The sequence below is a fragment of the Vicia villosa genome, unplaced genomic scaffold (genome assembly GCF_029867415.1).
Source record: "Vicia villosa cultivar HV-30 ecotype Madison, WI unplaced genomic scaffold, Vvil1.0 ctg.001334F_1_1, whole genome shotgun sequence".
Classification (NCBI taxonomy): Eukaryota; Viridiplantae; Streptophyta; class Magnoliopsida; order Fabales; family Fabaceae; genus Vicia; species Vicia villosa.
In genome coordinates, this window is record NW_026705578.1 from 552961 (window position 1) to 560427 (window position 7467).

The window sequence follows — 7467 nt, forward strand, 5'->3', positions numbered from 1 at the left end:
CCTTTTAGGCCTAGTTTCACAATTCCTTTAAATGGTTTTGAACACCCTTATAGAATGAAAACATCAATGGTGGTAGGTTTATATAATAACCTTTTAACATTTTTTGAACATGCGATTACCACTTTTTCGCCACTACAAGGGATAGGGTCGGCCGCTATCCATTAAAGTCGGACATTCGTGCCTACTAGAATGGTTGTCTCATCTCAGACAATCTTGACTCTTACCAATAATTCAATAGCAGTATTGAGACAACAAATGGACGAAACGAGTCAGTACTTTGCAATATGTTTACCCGATAGATGGGTACGATATTTTGTTTCTTGATTCAAAATACTAACCAAACGAATCAGTAGTTTGCAATATAAACGAATCAGCCATCCCGCCACAACCGACTAGGCTTCAAAATGAAGGTTTGGTTTCAGAAAAGACCGTCAACCAGGGTCAACAAATTGCACCCCAAGCAGTCAAAGTAAATCAATGGCAGCAATTTGCCCAAAATGGTCGAACAACCAATACCAAGAGAGGTCAAATGACCAAGAGTGGTATTGTGAATCGAAATCAAGATGTAGAGGAAGTAGTTAATAGAGTCTGACAAGATGATTTTGCACGAGAAAATAACTTGGCTACTAGGGTCGAAAGGATCATGGTGCAAAATATAATAAATGTGGGCCTTCACAAGCCAAACTACGTTTCTCTTCTGTCAGAATATGTCTTACAAGAAGAACTCCCTAGGGGATGGAAAGTTTCAAAGTTCACTAAAGTTTCTGGTGATAATAGTGAGTCTACAGCCGAACATATAGCGAGATATATGACTAAGGCAGGAGACATTGTAAGTAACGACAACTAAAGGATGAGATACTTTCCTAGTTATGTTACCAAGAATGCTTTGACTTGGTTTATGAAACTTCCAGTAAATTCTATCCATGAAGGGACTCGTTTGGAAAGAGTGTTCAATGAACAATTTTACATGGGCCAATCAAAGATCAGTTTGAAAGAGTAGGCTAGTGTGAAACGCAAGTTCACAAAGCCAATATATGATTATCTAAATAGAGTCAATAGGTGTTTTACACAGGTTCCTAAACATGAATTAGTCAAGATGGCTGTTGAAGGTCTAGAACATCATAATTCTTTCTTTTCAAAGATCTGGTTCAGAATGCTATCAAAGACGAGAGGCACAAGTGTGCAGACAAGGGAAAATCCCAAATAAAGATTGATGTCGATCCCTTGCATGAGGGATTTGCCCATTATATTGAGCCAATTGAAGATCACATGATAGAGGCTACTGAGGGCCTCAAAAGTGGAGTTGATGTGGCTAAGATTACTGAAGTTGTTGGTGTAGGAATTCAGATAACTGAGATTGCTGATAATTTCAATTTTGGAATCAACATGGTCGAAATAATATGGAATGTATCAAAGTAGTATAAAAGATTGTCGAACCCACAGAGACATAATGATCAATCTATCATTACTATTGTTACAGTGTTTATCAAAGGCTATCGTTAGAAGGTTTGTAATGAGCAGAACAAAATAAAGAAAAAAAAATTTAAATAATAAGAAATGATAATGCTAGAATATGATTCTCGTTGACCAGACAATACTCTTATTATTTCTAGATAGGATTACTTACTGGACAATATTTTCTACTTTGAAAAAGAACTAACGAACAAGAACTGTCACTCTCGCGTATTCAGAACCGCATTTTACTCTCCAATCTTTAACGGGGTTTTCACATTCCTGAGTTGCGTACGGCGTTAAAGTATTAAATCATTTTTTAAGAAATTATTCCTTTGACTCAATTGAAAAGTAGTTTTGATTGAAAGTCTAACTTAAAAGGGTTATCGATATATGCTCAGACAACAGGATCCTAAACCTAGAAACGCATTCGCTAATAGTTTCAAAATTACTTTCTAGAAATATTAAGCATTCCTAATTAATTAACAAATTGCTTTTGCAGTGTTTGTTAATAAAAAAAAAATCAATTTTAATCTTAAGTATCAGAAGGCTTTCAATCTTATCTGATGTATTCATGACTTTACTTTCGTAATAGCCGGCCAAATTAAATTAAGAAAAATTGTTTATAAACCAAAATAGCCCTTGGTATCAATCCTAAAAAATAACAAACAGATTATCGTCGAATTGACGGTCCTCACATTCCACCACTAATAATTTAGATGGACATGATTACGATAAATGAAGAAGGTTTTGTTTGGAAGATGGAACTAAACATGCTGAAAATAAGAACGTGCGCAAAAATAAATGTGTAAATAAAGTAAAAAGACAAAATATAAATAAAGTTGGACTAAATAAGAGCCTGCTCCAAATGGAGGCTTGAATCTGGTTCAATAGAAATAAACTTTGATTGAAAGTAAATGTGGGAAACAATTTTTTTGCAGAATATAAATGCGGGAAGAAAAATTACTTCAAAATAAAAGTGTTCCAAACTCGACAACAACAACAATGCGATAATCCTTCGGTGTGAAGAATTAAAGCCTTTTGAATCTTAATATATGCCTAAGTTGTACTAAGTTTGGATGGGATAAAAAGTTAAAAGGAAATCCTATTTATAATGCATAGAAACTCTAAATCATGCCATGGAAGTTGCTAAAAACGTGTGAGAAAATGTAGGAACGAGTTGAAGTAGTGGAGAATAAGCACAAGTTCACTTTCGTAACTGCATGAAAAAACAAAGGGTGGCGAACACCAACCCTTCATGGCGAACGCCATCTTCAAAAAATTGAAAGACTTTGTCTTCCTAAACGTTGGTGGGTGACGAAAGCTTTTAGTGCGAATTGATTAGTTTCTTCTATTTTTCATCCCAGTTGCTTCATTTCTTCGCGTAAGCCTTAAATAAGGTCAATAACCCGAAAAACATACAAAACACCGACATAATACTTGGAATAATAACAAAATAATGACAATCAGTGTAGTATTTGACTTTTCATAACTATGTTTTGCTTCATGTGTTGCTTTTCGAAGTTTTTTTTTGTTGTTGTATATAATGATGATCATTTGGTAACTTGCAATGGCTTATCAAGTATACTTCAGCATATGAAATATTGTATAACATCACATATGAGCATTGAATTATCACAAGTTTTTGTCAACTAGAAGCGTTTTTAGTTTTTAATTAAAAATGTGGCATGAGCTTTTTGAGAAGATTAATTTTAGTATCTTTAAAATATTACATTTGATTAGTTTATTTTTCAGCTTGGTTATTTTATACAATTGAAATTTAATTATTCTAAGCAAGTAAAACGATTGTAAACATGATGCAAAACTCCATTGATGGAGTGTGAACAAGCAGTAGAAGAAAAGCTTAAGCAGAGCAAAAAAGAGAAGAAAGAGATTATTGATTGCTTGTTTACAAAGTTAGTTACACAATGGTTTATATAGTTGGTAGGAAAGCCAAACTGAAAACCCTAACTAACTGAATACAGTTAAGCTATGTAACTACTTTTGCCACGTCAGCTGCATGCTTTGTCACCCCCCCACAAGCTTGAGGTTGATAGATGTTGATCAAGCCAAGCTTGGAAACACAGGCATGGAAAGGTTGTGGACCTAAAGCTTTAGTGAATATATCAGCAACTTGGTCTTTAGAAGGAACAGGTAATAATCTCATGACACCAGCTTGAATCTTTTCACGGACAAGATGACAATCTATGTCAAGGTGCTTGGTGCGTTCGTGAAACACGGGATTAGCAGAAATGTGGATAGCACTTTGACTATCGCAATAGAGAACCGGTAACCGTGCTGGATGTTGTTTGAGATCATGCAATAGGAAGCAAAGCCACTGAAGTTCCCTAGTAGCGGCAGCCAGGGCGCGATACTCAGCCTCAGCTGAAGAACAGCTAACCGTGATTTGCTTCTTAGCTTTCCATGATACCAAAGAATGACCAATGAAAAAACAATAACCAGACACGGATCTTCGAGTATCAATGCAACCTCCCCAGTCAGCATCGCTAAACCCGGAAATCTGCAGATCTGAAGCCTGAGAAAGGAGGATACCATGTGCAGGTGATTGTTTGAGATACCTGAGAACACGTAGGGCAGCTTTATAGTGTGACTCAGTAGGGGCACTCATGTATTGGCTCAATTGTTGAGTAGCAAAGGCAATGTCAGGTCTTGTGGTAGTAAGGTACAAGAGTCTACCCACAAGACGCCTATAAGCAGTGATATCTGAGAAAACTGATCCATCGTCTTGATGTAAATGGATAGAAGCATCTAAAGGAGTAGTGACAGGTTTACAACCAGTGAGACCAGCATCCTTTAAAAGTTCCAGACAATACTTTCTTTGGCACAATGTAATACCCTTGGAAGAACGAGCTACTTCAAGACCTAAGAAGTATTTTAACTCACCAAGATCTTTGATATGAAAAGAACTATCCAAAGCCTTTTTGAGATCATGGAATATGGTGAGAGAAGTTCCTGCAAGAATAATGTCGTCTACATAAACCAAAATGGCCGTGAATGAAGAAGCATCAGATTTGGTGAATAAAGTGTGATCTGCATGTGCATGAGTGAAACCTTGCGCCTGAAGAAATGTTGTTAATTTCTCAAACCATTGACGACTTGCTTGCTTCAATCCATAAAGGGATTTCTTCAACTTGCAAACCTGCCCAGGATGAGAAGCACCAACACCTTGTGGCAATTTCATGTAGACATCTTCATGCAAATCACCATGTAAGAACGCATTGTTCACGTCCAATTGATGAAGGAACCAACCATGTATAGCAGCAAGAGCCAGAAGCACTCGAATAGTAGACATCTTTGCCACAGGAGAGAATGTCTCAAAATAATCCACTCCTTCAGTCTGATTAAATCCTTGTGCCACGAGTCTAGCCTTGAACCGCTCTATAGAGCCATCAGCATGTCTCTTTATCTTGTACACCCATTTGCTTCCAATAGGAGAAGCATTAGGTGGCAAATCAACAAAATCCCATGTCTGATTTTGTTCCAAGGCATTTAATTCCAACTGCATAGCTTGAACCCATCGAGGATCTTTAATGGCTGCTTGATAATTATTGGGTTCAGTTTCAGAGGAAAGAGCCATAATGTAAGCTTGATGAGTGTGAGACAAATTATCATAAACCAGGTATTTGTCAATAGGGTATTGACTATGGGAGGAGATGGAAGAACATATGTAGTCCTTTAAATGTGCAGGTGGTCTAGACACACGACTAGACTTTCTAGTATCATCAACTACTGGTGAATCAGAAGCATGAGACGGATGAGACATGGAAGCATCATCAGAAGTAGTGACATCAGTAGAAAGAGAGGAATGTTCAATAGGTAAAATTTCAGAATCAGTTCCAGACACTTGAACATCATGTTCAGGTGTAGAAACCCGTGTATCATTTTCAGAAACACAAGGAACAATGGACTGAGAACTGGGGACAGAAGAAGAAGTGTCTAAAAAGGTGTTTAGAGTAGTCATAGAGGATTCAGAAAAAGGTTGGTCAAAGTATATAGAAGTAGGAGTTTGCAATTTTGACTCACTATGAAAAGGAAACTCCATATCAAAAAATTTGACATTTCTTGAAACAACAATTTCATGGGATGTGACATCCAGAAGTACAAAACCTTTCATACCTTGCTTATATCCCAGGAAAGCACACTTTCGTGCTCGTGAGTCAAATTTATGTCTGTTGTTAGGCAGTGTAGAACCATAGCTCAAGCATCCAAAAACTCTAAGTGAACTTAAGTCAGGTAAAGCTCCATGCAAAACCTCATAAGAGGACTTGTTCTTCAAAATCTTTGTAGGAATCCTGTTCATCAAAAATACTGCATGTAAAACTGCATATGACCAGTATTTCTTAGGCAGTTTAGATTGAAACATTAGAGCTCGACTAATGTTCAGAATGTGCTGGTGTCGTCTTTCTACTCTACCATTTTGTTGTGGTGTATAAACACAACTTTTCTGATGTATGATACCTTTTGAGGCATAGTAAGTAGGCATAAGTAACTCTGTTCCATTATCACTCCTTACAACTTTTACTCTTTTGTCAAATTGAGTTTCAACCATAGCTATGAATTCTTTAATTCTTTGACATACTTCAGATTTAGACTTTAACATAACCACCCATACATGTCTACTATGGTCATCAAGTATGGTTAGAAAGTATCTAAAACCATGAACAGAAGTTGTACCAAATGGTCCCCATACATCTAAATGAATTAAGTCAAACACATTCTCAGCATTTTTATTACTTATGGGAAAAGGCATACATTTTTGTCTGGATTGTTGGCAAACATCACAAGCAGTATGAGCACTCCTAGGAATGTAGCTATACACTTTATTCATACATTCCATTCTATCAAAAGACAAATGCCCTAGCCTTAAATGCCATAATAAGGCAGATGCTACAACATTAGAACTACTTTTAGTGAAAATACTCGACACAAATCCTGCAGCTTTTCCTCTATGGACTTTGTGGGTAGCTTCCAAGTAGTATAGACCATCACAGGCTTTAGCTGAACCAATCCTCCTCAAATCCTTCTTTGCCTGTATCATACACTGATCAGATTCAAAACTCAAAATGCAACTCTGCTCTTGACACAGTTTTGAAACTGACACTAAGTTAACTTCAAACTGAGGCAAATATAACACATTCTTAATGATCAATTCATTAGACAATTGCACACTACCACTTATGGATGAGACTATAGAGTTTCCATTTGGTAGATTAACCATCATGGGGCTTATTATTTCATATTCAACAAAAGAATCTAAGGAATGACTTATGTGGTGAGTAGCTCCTGTATCTAATATCCAACTGATACTATTCTTAGTATTAAAGTTAGCAATGAAAGGTTCAGAATTACCTCCCTTAGCTAGATTCACAGATCCTGTACTTTTCTCTAGTAAGGTCATCAAATTTTGGTACTGCTCCTTTGTGAGTGTCATGCTTCCTCCATTGTCACTTGTTGAGGCTACAGCAGATTTTGAATCCGAATCTTCAACATCAACCTGATTAGCATATGATGAAGATCCACTTCCTCTTCCAAAACTTGGTGGATAACCATGTTTCTTGTAACAATTATCAATCACATGCCCTGTTTTACCACAGTGTGTGCACACTTTCATATTGCCTCTACCTCTTCCTGCAGAAGGATTTCCATAGCCTCGACCTCTTCCAAATGATTTTGAGCCTTCAACAGCATTTACCATCCCAGGTGCTTCCTCAATCACATTGCTGTTAGAAAAATTCAGACCACATATCTTCCTTTCTTGCTGCATTACCATTGAAAATACTCTATTGATTTGTGGTAATGGATCCATTAACAATACTTGAGATACCACACCATGAAATTCTTCATTCAGACCTATTAAGAATTGGATAATTCTATCTTCAGCCCTAAAGCTTCTACTATTGCGCATTGCTTGACATGCACATGTAACACGACACGTGCAACTTGGCATGGGGCGATACTGATCCAACTCTTCCCACAGACTTCTCAATTCAGTGA